Here is a 13,641-nt window from a genome sequence, read left to right on the forward strand (position 1 = left end):
CGTCTTGTAATGAATATAAAGGTCTCCATCATATCCTCCCTCTCCCTTCTGTCCTCCTGTAACATATATAAAGGTTTCCATCATGTCCCTCCCTCTCCCTTCTCTCCTCCTGTAACGTATATAAAGGTTTCCATCATGTCCTCCCTCTCCCTTCTCTCCTCCTGTAACGTATGTAAAGGTTTCCATCATGTCCCCTTCTCCCTTCTCTTCCCCCGTAACATCTATAAAGGTTTCCATCATGTCCTCCTCTCCCTTCTCTCCTCCTGTAATGTATATAAAGGTTTCCATCATGTCCTTCCTCTCCCTTCTCTCCTCCTGTAACATATATAAAGGTTTCCATCATGTCCTCCCTCTCCCTTCTCTCCTCCTGTAACGTATATAAAGGTTTCCATCATGTCCCCCTCTCCCTTCTCTCCTCCTGTAACATATATAAAGGTTTCCATCATGCCCCCCCTCCTTTCTCTCCTCCTGTAACGTTTATAAAGGTTTTCATCATGTCCCTCCTCTCCCTTCTCTCGTCTTGTAATGAATATAAAGGTCTCCATCATATCCTCCTCTCCCTTCTCTCCTCCTGTAACATATATAAAGGTTTCCATCATGCCCTTCCTCTCCCTTCTCTCCTCCTGTAACATATATAAAGGTTTTCATCATGTCCTCCCTCTCCCTTCTCTCCTCCTGTAACATATATAAAGGTTTTCATCATGCCCTTCCTCTCCCTTCTCTCCTCCTGTAACATATATAAAAGTTTCCATCATGCCCTTCCTCTCCCTTCTCTCCTCCTGTAACAGATATAAAGGTTTCCATCATGCCCTTCTTCTCCCTTCTCTCCTCCTGTAACAGATATAAAGGTTTCCATCATGCCCTTCCTCTCCCTTCTCTCCTCCTGTAACATATATAAAGGTTTTCATCATGTCCCCCCTCTCCCTTCTCTCCTCCTGTAACAGATATAAAGGTTTCCATCATGCCCTTCCTCTCCCTTCTCTCCTCCTGTAACATATATAAAGGTTTTCATCATGTCCTCACTCTCCCTTCTCTCCTCCTGTAACATATATAAAGGTTTTCATCATGCCCTTCCTCTCCCTTCTCTCCTCCTGTAACATATATAAAAGTTTCCATCATGCCCTTCCTCTCCCTTCTCTCCTCCTGTAACAGATATAAAGGTTTCCATCATGCCCTTCTTCTCCCTTCTCTCCTCCTGTAACAGATATAAAGGTTTCCATCATGCCCTTCCTCTCCCTTCTCTCCTCCTGTAACATATATAAAGGTTTTCATCATGTCCCCCCTCTCCCTTCTCTCCTCCTGTAACAGATATAAAGGTTTCCATCATGCCCTTCCTCTCCCTTCTCTCCTCCTGTAACATATATTAGGGTTTTCATCATGTCCTCCCTCTCCCTTCTCTCCTCCTGTAACATATATAAAGGTTTCCATCATGTCCCCCTTACTTCTCTCCTCCTGTAACATACATAAAGGTTTCTATCATGTCCCTTCTCTCCCTTCTCTCCTCCTGTAACATATATAAAGGTTTCCATCATGTCCCTCCTCTCCCTTCTCTCCTCCTGTAACGTTTATAAAGGTTTCCATCATGTCCCCCGTCTCCGGTCTCTCCTCCTGGCTGAACAAATTTAGATCTTTAAGTTTTTTTTCTGATAAGTTTGGTTTTTGAGACCTTCCATCATTTTTGCAGCTCGTCTTTGGAGTCGTTCTATTGCTTTGTTTTTCTTTTTTCTTGTTTAAATATACTGTGAACTTATTGCCTTTTTTTCAACCTGACATTTAACCTCTGTCACTCTGATGCTCAGACATATTGCCATTTTATACATCTGGAGTCCTTGATTATCTCGCTGCCCTCAGGATCTGCTGCCTTGTTCTCTCTTCTGCACAGCTTTTTCTTCAAACTAGATCTAGCTGGAGATAAATAACCTCCAGAGATGACCGAGATAACTGTAGCAGCTGCACACTATGATTGTGACACTATGTTTTTTTTTTTTTGTTTTTTTTTAGTGTCGTTGTTGGGAGATTTGTTTTTAGAAACTGTTGTATGAAAATTTCGTCATAGATATATTGTATCAGAGTTGACCATGAGCTGTGGGCACCACAATTCCCAGCAGACAGATGTTATTGTTCGCTTTTGTCATTTTAGTTGGGCAGAAAAATCTAGTTTCTTACGCTCTACCATGCTCCTTAAATAATGAAGATGAATGGAAACCATGTCACACAGGTACTAACATGGTCTCTATTTGACCCATTAAAGTCTATGGCTCGGTCTGAATAATGTTTTTGAGAACTCAGACGGAACCAAGAAATTGAAAAAACACTATCCATATATTAAGGTGACCAGACGTCCCAATTTAGGTGGGATAATCCCGCCTTCCCCTGGGACAGACATTTGTTCCACTTTCGGGGTGTCTGATCACCATGAAGGGGATTACCAGCTGGGGTACCACAGCTCCCCAGCCGGTAATCACTCTGTGGTGCCACTGCTCGATGCACTCACTGACAGCAATGTGTGCATCTGGGATCTACCTACCCTGACCTCTCCTCCTTGGTTTCGCAGGAACAGAGGAGAAGGGAGGAGGCACAACTGCGGACACACACATCTCTGCCCACAGCAACGCTCAGAAGAGGAGCAGCGGTAGTCTTTAGACCAGGAGGAGGGTCAGAATATGTCTCAGGGGGTCACTATTATTACGGGGGCCACTGTGGCAGTAACTATTACTTTGTGGAGCCAATATAGGTGACACTATTACTACCGAGGTCACTCTACACGTGACTGCATACCTCAATCTGACTTGGGGTATGTTTACTTGTGGCAGAAATGCTGAGGAATGTTCGCAGCACAAATTTCCACGGCAAATTCTACAGCATTTCTGCATCCAAAAAACAGTTAAAATCTGTACCATTGCTGCTGATTTTGACTGGCAATCAGCCACATACCCCCAGCTGATTTCATACTATGCAGCGCTCCCTGTCTTCTGGTTCCCAGCGGCCTAGTCAGGTGCAGCGTCACTGTTCACATGATGCTGGTCAGGTGCGGCCAGTACAGGCAATCTGAGGCTGTGGAGTGCTGACAGTGGGAGGCCTTCAGAGGAGGTGAGGGGGAGAGCCACATAAAGTGAAATCGGCTGCAAATCCGCGGCTGATTTCCAGTCATAATCCACACCAATAGTACGGATTTTGGATGCAGAAATGCTGTGGAGTTTGCTCCCTGTCGTTTTGGAATTGGCCCTGTACTTTTTATAATGGACAGCAGTGAAATCATATGTTGTGATTAGAGATGAGCGAACGCGTTCGTCCGAGCTTGATATTCGTGCGAATATTAGGGTGTTCGGGATGTTCGTTATTCGTGACGAACACCATGCGGTGTTCTGGTTACTTTCACTTCCTTCCCTGAGACGTTAGCGCGCTTTTCTGGCCAATTGAAAGACAGGGAAGGCATTACAACTTCCCCCTGCAACGTTTAAGCCCTATACCACCCCCCTGCTGTGAGTGGCTGGCGAGATCAGGTGTTCGCCTAATATAAAAGTCGGCCCCTCCCGCGGCTCGCCTCAGATGCGGTGTGAGTTAGATGAGGGACAGTGCTGTTTATACCGGAGCTGCTGTAGGGAAAGAATTGGTAGTTAGTGTAGGCTTCAAGACCCCCCAAAGGTCCTTATTAGGGCCACTGATAGCTGTGTGTTGGCTGCTGTTAGCAGTGGGATTTTTTTTTTTTTCTCAAAATCGCCTCTGCAGACCGTTGCACCTGGCATTAGGGACAGAAGTGCTGCATAGGCAGGGAGAGTGTTAGGAGTGAGTGTAGCCTTCAAGAACCTCAACGGTCCTTTCTAGGGCCATATTTATCCGTGTGCAGTACTGTCCAGGCTGCTGTTGGCTGTGCTGCATTTTTTTTGGGCTTCTCAAAATCGCCTCTGCAGAGCATTGCACCCTCCATTGATACTGCAGGGAAAGAATTGTATAGGCAGGGCCACAACACAGTTATTATTCATAGAATATACGCAGTGCTGCCTGTTGGTGGGAAAAAACTGAAAACAAATCTATTTGTCCAGCCTGTGTCCGTCCTTACGCCTGTGTAGACGTGTGAGCTGCGTGAAAAACATTGCTAAATCATACGCAGCCAGCTACGCTTTACTGCTGGGTTCGCCATTTGCTTTCCTTAATTGGGAAAAAAAAATACCTGCTCTCCAAGAGTTATAATAACTCTGCTACCCTCACGTTCTGTGACACATAAGCAGGGACACAGCGCAGTTATTAAACTTCGCAGGTTCATTGAATATACGCAGTGCTGCCTGTTGGTGGGAAAAAACTGAAAACAAATCTATTTGTCCAGCCTGTGTCCGTCCTTACGCCTGTGTAGACGTGTGAGCTGCGTGAAAAACATTGCTAAATCATACGCAGCCAGCTACGCTTTACTGCTGGGTTCGCCATTTGCTTTCCTTAATTGGGAAAAAAAAATACCTGCTCTCCAAGAGTTATAATAACTCTGCTACCCTCACGTTCTGTGACACATAAGCAGGGACACAGCGCAGTTATTAAACTTCGCAGGTTCATTGAATATACGCAGTGCTGCCTGTTGGTGGGAAAAAACTGAAAACAAATCTATTTGTCCAGCCTGTGTCCGTCCTTACGCCTGTGTAGACGTGTGAGCTGCGTGAAAAACATTGCTAAATCATACGCACCCAGCTACGCTTTACTGCTGGGTTCGCCATTTGCTTTCCTTAATTGGGAAAAAAAAATACCTGCTCTCCAAGAGTTATAATAACTCTGCTACCCTCACGTTCTGTGACACATAAGCAGGGACACAGCGCAGTTATTAAACTTCGCAGGTTCATTGAATATACGCAGTGCTGCCTGTTGGTGGGAAAAAACTGAAAACAAATCTATTTGTCCAGCCTGTGTCCGTCCTTACGCCTGTGTAGACGTGTGAGCTGCGTGAAAAACATTGCTAAATCATACGCACCCAGCTACGCTTTACTGCTGGGTTCGCCATTTGCTTTCCTTAATTGGGAAAAAAAATACCTGCTCTCCAAGAGTTATAATAACTCTGCTACCCTCACGTTCTGTGACACATAAGCAGGGACACAGCACAGTTATTAAACTTAGATAATTCATTCACTAGAGGCAGTGGGGCCTTTCGTTTTCCAAAAAGGGCAAAAATTATATTTGGCCTGCAGTCTTGCGCCAATTTATTTCCTGCCTGGGAAATCTAATCACTGGTAATACAGCATGCTGAGGGGTAGGGGTAAGCCTAGAGGACGTGGACGTGGACGTGGCCGAGGACGCGGAGGGCCAAGTGAGGGTGTGGGCACAGGCCAAGCTCCTGATCCAGGTGTGTCGCAGCTGTCTGCTGCGCGATTAGGAGAGAGGCACGTTTCTGGCGTCCCCACATTCATCGCCCAATTAATGGGTCCACGCGGGAGACGGTTATTAGAAAATGAGCAGTGTGAGCAGGTCCTGTCCTGGATGGCAGAAAGTGCTTCGAGCAACCTATCGTCTACCCGCAGTTCTGCGCCGTCCACTGCTGCCAATCCGAATCCTCTGTCTGCTGCTCCTCCTTCCTCCCAGCCTCCTCAGTCCACTACAATGACACCTGCTCAGGAGCGGGAACACTCCCAGGAACTGTTCTCGGGCCCCTGCTTAGATTGGGCAGCAGCGGTTCCTCTCCCACCAGAGGAGTTTATCGTCACTGATGCCCAACCATTCGAAAGTTCCCGGGGTCCGGGGGAAGAGGCTGGGGACTTCCGCCAACTGTCTCAACAACTTTCTGTGGGTGAGGAGGACGATGACGATCAGACACAGTTGTCTTGCAGTGAGGTAGTAGTAAGGGCAGTAAGTCCCAGGGAGCAGCGCACAGAGGATTCGGAGGAAGAGCAGCAGGACGATGAGGTGACTGACCCCACCTGGTGTGCAACGCTTACTCAGGAGGACAGGTCTTCAGAGGGGGAGTCAAGGGCATCAGCAGGGCAGGTTGCAAGAGGCAGTGCGGTGGCCAGGGGTAGAGGCAGGGCCAGACCGAATAATCCACCAAGTGTTTCCCAAAGCGCCCCCTCGCGCCATGCCACCCTGCGTAGGCCGAGGTGCTCTAAGGTCTGGCAGTTTTTCACAGAGACGCCTGACGACCGACGAACAGTGGTGTGCAACCTTTGTCGCGCAAAGCTCAGCCGGGGAGCCAACACCAACAGCCTCACCACCACCACCATGCGCAGACATATGATGGCCAAGCACCCCGCAAGGTGGGACAAAGGCCGTTCACCGTCTCCGGTTTGCACCCCTGCCTCTCCCCCTGTGCCCCAACCTGCCACTGAGATGCAACCCCCCTCTCAGGACACAGGCACTACCGCCTCATGGCCTGCACCCACACCCTCATCTCCGCTGTCCTCGGCCCCATCCAGCAGTGTAGTTCAGCGCACCGTTCAGCCGTCGCTTGCGCAAGTGTTCGAGCGCAAGCGCAAGTACGCCGCCACGCACCCGCACGCTCAAACGTTAACCGTCCGCATCGCAAAATTCATCAGCCTTGAGATGCTGCCGTATAGGGTTGTGGAAACGGAGTCCTTCAAAAGTATCATGGAGGCGGCGGCCCCGCGCTACTCAGTTCCCAGTCGCCACTACTTTTCCCGATGTGCCGTCCCAGCCCTGCACGACCACGTCTCCCGCAACATTGTGCGCGCCCTCACCAACGCGGTTACTGCCACGGTCCACTTAACTACGGACACGTGGACAAGCACAGGCGGGCAGGGCCACTACATCTCCCTGACGGCACATTGGGTGAATTTAGTGGAGGCTGGGACAGAGTCAGAGCCTGGGACCGCTCACGTCCTACCCACCCCCAGAATTGCGGGCCCCAGCTCGGTGCTGGTATCTGCGGAGGTGTATGCTTCCTCCACTAAAGCACCCTCCTCCTCCTCCTCCTCCTCTGTCTCACAATCAAGATGTGTTAGCAGCAGCATGTCGCCAGCAGTCGGTGTCGCGCGGTGTGGCAGCACAGCGGTGGGCAAGCGTCAGCAGGCCGTGCTGAAACTACTCAGCTTAGGCGATAAGAGGCACACGGCCCACGAACTGCTGCAGGGTCTGACACAGCAGACCGACCGCTGGCTTGCGCCGCTGAGCCTCCAACCGGGCATGGTCGTGTGTGACAACGGCCGTAACCTGGTGGCGGCTCTGCAGCTTGGCAGCCTCACGCACGTGCCATGCCTGGCCCACGTCTTTAATTTGGTGGTTCAGCGGTTTCTGAAAAGCTACCCACGCTTGTCAGACCTGCTCGTAAAGGCGCGCCGGCTCTGCGCACATTTCCGCAAGTCCCACACGGACGCTGCCACCCTGCGCACCCTGCAACATCACTTTAAGCTGCCAGTGCACCGACTGCTGTGCGACGTGCCCACACGGTGGAACTCTACGCTCCACATGTTGGCCAGGCTCTATGAACAACGGAGAGCTATAGTCGAATACCAACTCCAACATGGGCGGCGCAGTGGGAGTCAGCCTCCTCAATTCCTTTCAGAAGAGTGGGCCTGGTTGGCAGACATCTGCCATGTCCTTGGTAATTTTGAGGAGTCTACCCAGGTGGTGAGCGGCGATGCTACAATCATTAGCGTCACCATTCCTCTGCTATGCATCTTGAGAAATTCCCTGCAAACCATAAAGGCAGCTGCTTTGCGCTCGGAAACGGGGGCGGGGGAAGACAGTATGCCGCTGGATAGTCAGGGCACCCTCCTGTCTATTTCTCAGCGCGTACAGGAGGAGGAGGAGGAGCATGAGGAGGATGAGGAGGAGGGGGAAGAGACAGCTTGGCCCGCTGCTGACGGTACACCGGCTGATTGCCTGTCATCCTTTCAGCGTGTATGGCCTGAGGAGGAGGAGGAGGAGGAGGAGGATCCTGAAAGTGATCTTCCTAGTGAAGACAGCCATGTGTTGCGTACAGGTACCCTGGCACACATGGCTGACTTCATGTTAGGATGCCTTTCTCGTGACCCTCGCGTTGCACGCATTCTGGCCACGACGGATTACTGGGTGTACACACTGCTCGATCCACGGTATAAGGAGAACCTGCCCACTCTGATTCCCGAAGAGGAAAGGGGTTCGAGAGTGTTGCTATACCACAGGACCCTTGCGGACAAGCTGATGGTAAAATTCCCAGCCGACAGCGCTAGTGGCAGAAGGCGCAGTTCCGAGGGCCATGTTGCAGGGGATGTGCGTAGATCGAGCAGCATGTACATCCCAGGCAGTGCAACAGTCTTTAAGGGCCTGGCCAGCTTTATGGCTCCCCACCAAGACTGTGTCACCGCTCCCCAGTCACGGCTGAGTCGGCGGGAGCACTGCAAAAGGATGGTGAGGGAGTACGTAGCGGATCGCACGACCATCCTTGGTGACGCCTCTGCCCCCTACAACTACTGGGTGTCGAAGCTGGACACGTGGCCTGAACTAGCCCTGTATGCCCTTGAGGTGCTTGCTTGTCCTGCGGCTAGCGTGTTGTCGGAGAGGGTGTTTAGTGCGGCTGGGGGAATCATCACAGATAAGCGTAGCCGCTTGTCAACCGACAGTGCCGACAGGCTAACACTCATCAAGATGAACAAAGGCTGGATTTCCCCAGACTTCTGTTCTCCACCAGCGGACAGCAGCGATACGTAAGCAATACGTAGGCTGCACCCGCGGATGGAAGCTACGTTCTCTCTCACCATCCAAAACGGGGACATTTCTGCTTCATCAATCTGTGTCTAATATTCCTCCTCCTCCTCCTCCTGCTCCACCTCCTGAAACCTCACGTAATCACGCTGAACGGGCAATTTTTCTTAGGGCCACAAGGCTCACTCAAATAATTTTTCAGAACAATTTTTATAAGTTTCAATGCGCTTAAAAGCATTGGAACTTTAACTTGAACCAATTTTTCGTTACACTGGGCTGCCTCCAGGCCTAGTTACCACTTAAGCCACATTAACCAAAGCGATTAATGGGTTTCACCTGCCCTCTTGGCTGGCCATGGCCAATTTTTGGGATGTACATTAGTACTGTTGATACAGCAATTTGTGTGGGCCCTCGCCTACAGTGTAATCAAATTAATTTTTAGCCCACCTGCATTACAGCTGACGTTACCTCAGCTGTGTTGGGCAATGCAATGGGATATTTTTGTGTACCGCCGGTGGGTTCCAGGGAGCCACCCATGCTGTAGGTGCACACTGAGTTTTTAATACATCTGTACACTTCTAAAGAACCCGTCTGACCGGGGCATGCAGTGTGGGCCGAAGCCCACCTGTATTACGCACGACATTACTACCTCAGCTGTGTTGGGCAATGCAATGGGATATTTCTATGTACCGCCGGTGGCTTCCTGGCACCCACCCAGGCAGTGGGTCCACAGGGAGTTAAACCTACATGTGTCCACTTGTAAAGAATCCCAGTCTGACTGGGGCATGCAGTGTGGGCCGAAGCACACCTGTATTACGCACGACATTACTACCTCAGCTGTGTTGGGCAATGCAATGGGATATTTCTATGTACCGCCGGTGGCTTCCTGGCACCCACCCAGGCAGTGGGTCCACAGGGAGTTAAACCTACATGTGTCCACTTGTAAAGAATCCCAGTCTGACTGGGGCATGCAGTGTGGGCCGAAGCCCACCTGTATTACGCACGACATTACTACCTCAGCTGTGTTGGGCAATGCAATGGGATATTTTTGTGTACCGCCGGTGGGTTCCAGGGAGCCACCCATGCTGTGGGTCGACAGGGACTTCACAATAGGGAGTTGTACCTGCCTGTGTCTATGAATTAAAAAGCCCGGTCTGACTGGGGCATGCAGACACCTTGACAGAATGAATAGTGTGTGGCACATAGGTTCCCCATTGCTATGCCCACGTGTGCAGCTCCAGATGGCGGTGGCACAGGATTCTATTTCTCATTGCTTCTGTACAGCATTGTGGGCTATCGCTCCGCCACTTTTAAAGAGGGTCGCTGCCTAGCCGTGCCAACCTCTGCAGTGTATGCCTGCGGTCCCTCGTCATGGCAGACGCAATTCTAAATAGACATGAGCGTGGTGTGGCATGAGGGCAGCTGAAGGCTGCGCAGGGACACTTTGGTGTGCGCTGTGGGGGGGAGGGGGTGCGGTTGGGCAGCATGTAACTCAGGAGAAGTGGCAGTGGAGTGTCATGCAGGCAGTGATTGTGCTTTGTTGGAGGTAGTGTGGTGCTTAGCAAAGGTATGCCATGCTAATGAGCGCTTTTCAGAAGTAAAAGTTGTTGGGAGGGGGGGGGGGCCCACTCTTGCCGCTATTGTGGCTTAATAGTGGGACCTGTGAACTTAGGATGCAGCCCAACATGTAGCCCCTCGCCTGCCCTATCCGTCACTGTGTCATTCCCATCACTTTCCTGAATTGCCCAGATTTTCACACATGAAAACCTTAGCGAGCATCGGCAAAATACAAAAATGTTCTGGTCGCCCATTGACTTCAATGGGGTTCGTTGTTCGAAACGAACCCTCGAGCATCACGGGAAGTTCGTTACGAATAACGAACACCCGAACATTTTGGTGTTCGCTCATCTCTAGTTGTGATAAATCCCCTGGCCACACCATTTTGTCCCACTTTGGCCCTGGGAAAATCTGCTCACTATATGTACATATGTGTGCGATCATAACTGAAGGTGTTCAGAGGTCTCTAGTGACAAAACCTTTGGGGCAGAACCCAAAAACATTGGTGTGCATACCCGGTGATGGATGGGGTTTAGATTTCTCGAACAAGAAATTGAACCAAATGTTGTCACTAGGGAAAAATTTGGTGCCGTAAGCGAATACTATGTTGTATATAATGTCAGTGAGTAATAGGAAGTCCCTGCCTAACATAAGTGGAGCAAATCGCTCTGACAAGGACGGCCCTGAGCAGGAACCTGGGTGCTGAATAACCCTGTCAAAGCCCTACAACAGAAACAGGCCGTACCAAGCAGGAACTGGAACAGCGGATGTGAGCAGGTAGAGATTGGAGAAAGGTTACCCTAAAGGAAACTGCAGGAGCAGCAGCCACGAGCTGTCATAGGAAAACTACAACCCAGAAGCACTGGATACCAGAACAGGGGAAGCTAAATAGTAGAGTGATTGGCAAATCGACTCCAGCTGGTTGGAGGAGTCAGGGAGTGTTACCTCTGGAGATGCTGGAGCAAAATAAATGCAATCTCCGATAACAGACAGGGCAGATCAGCAGACATGTCTGCTATACCTAATAAGCACATTGTACCATAGCTATAGGGACATGTACAAGGAGGGCACATTGTACCATAGCTATAGGAACACGTACAAGGAGGGCACATTGTACCATAGCTATAGGAACACGTACAAGGAGGGCACACTGTACCATGTCTATAGGAACATGTACAAGGAGCGCACATTGTACCATATCTATAGGAACGTGTACAAGGAGAGCACATTGTACCCTATCTATAGGAACGTGTACAAGGAGAGCACATTGTACCATATCTATAGGAACATGTACAAGGAGGGCACATTGTACCATAGCTATAGGAACACGTACAAGGAGGGCACATTGTACCATATCTATAGGAACATGTACAAGGAGGGCACATTGTACCATATCTATAGGAACACGTACAAGGAGAGCACATTGTACCATAGCTATAGGAACACGTACAAGGAGAGCACATTGTACCATATCTATAGGAACACGTACAAGGAGGGCACATTGTACCATAGCTATAGGAACACGTACAAGGAGGGCACATTGTACCATAGCTATAGGAACACGTACAAGGAGGGCACATTGTACCATAGCTATAGGAACACGTACAAGGAGGGCACATTGTACCATAGCTATAGGAACATGTACAAAGAGAGCACATTGTACCATATCTATAGGAACATGTACAAGGAGAGCACATTGTACCATATCTATAAGAACACGTACAAGGAGAACACATTGTACCATATCTAGAGGAACATGTACAAAGAGAGCACATTGTACCATATCTATAGGAACATGTACAAGGAGAGCACATTGTACCATATCTATAGGAACATGTACAAGGAGAGCACATTGTACCATATCTATAGGAACATGTACAAGGAGCGCACATTGTACCATATCTATAGGAACATGTACAAGGAGGGCACATTGTACCATAGCTATAGGAACATGTACAAGGAGAACACATTGTACCATATCTATAGGAACATGTACAAGGAGGGCACATTGTACCATATCTATAGGAACATGTACAAGGAGGGCACATTGTACCATATCTATAGGAACATGTACAAGGAGGGCACATTGTACCATATCTATAGGAACATGTACAAGGAGAACACATTGTAGCATATCTATAGGAACACGTACAAGGAGAACACATTGTACCATATCTATAGGAACACGTACAAGGAGAACACATTGTACCATATCTATAGGAACACGTACAAGGAGGGCACATTGTACCATATCTATAGGAACATGTACAAGGAGGGCACATTGTATCATATCTATAGGAACATGTACAAGGAGGGCACATTATACCATATCTATAGGAACATGAACAAGGAGAGCACATTGTACCATATCTATAGGAACATGTACAAGGAGAGCAAATTGTACCATATCTATAGGAACATGTACAAGGAGGACACATTGTACCATATCTATAGGAACACGTACAAGGAGGGCACATTGTACCATATCTATAGGAACATGTACAAGGAGAACACATTGTACCATATCTATAGGAGCATGTACAAGGAGAACACATTGTACCATATCTATAGGAACATGTACAAGGAGAGCACATTGTACCATATCTATAGGAACATGTACAAGGAGAACACATTGTACCATATCTATAGGAACATGGACAAGGAGAACACATTGTACCATATCTATAGGAACATGTACAAGGAGAACACATTGTACCATATCTATAGGAACATGTACAAGGAGGGCACATTGTACCATATCTATAGGAACATGTACAAGGAGGGCACATTGTACCATATCTATAGGAACATGTACAAGGAGGGCACATTGTACCATATCTATAGGAACATGTACAAGGAGGGCACATTGTACCATATCTATAGGAACATGTACAAGGAGGGCACATTGTACCATATCTATAGGAACATGTACAAGGAGGGCACATTGTACCATAGCTATAGGAACACGTACAAGGAGGGCACATTGTACCATATCTATAGTAACATGTACAAGGAGAACACATTGTACCATATCTATAGGAACACGTACAAGGAGAACACATTGTACCATATCTATAGGAACACGTACAAGGAGAACACATTGTACCATATCTATAGGAACACGTACAAGGAGAACACATTGTACCATATCTATAGGAACACGTACAAGGAGGGCACATTGTACCATATCTATAGGAACACGTACAAGGAGGGCACATTGTATCATTTTTATAGGTTTTTCCAACATGAAATTACTAAACCTATTTTATAGTAAACCACAATGGATGGTTCTTCTTAGCCATTAATTCCTTACTCCTATATCTTGCACTTCAACAATATTCCTGTGGTGCTAACATTTGGTACTATCTTTTTGGGGTTTTTTCTTTGAAAAATATAAATCCCAAAACCCATTGAGTATACACACCATTTTTTATTGGGTTTTGCCCCCATAGTTTTTACTAGAGTCCTCTG

This window comes from Eleutherodactylus coqui, chromosome 13 (assembly GCF_035609145.1).
Source record: "Eleutherodactylus coqui strain aEleCoq1 chromosome 13, aEleCoq1.hap1, whole genome shotgun sequence".
NCBI lineage: Eukaryota > Metazoa > Chordata > Amphibia > Anura > Eleutherodactylidae > Eleutherodactylus > Eleutherodactylus coqui.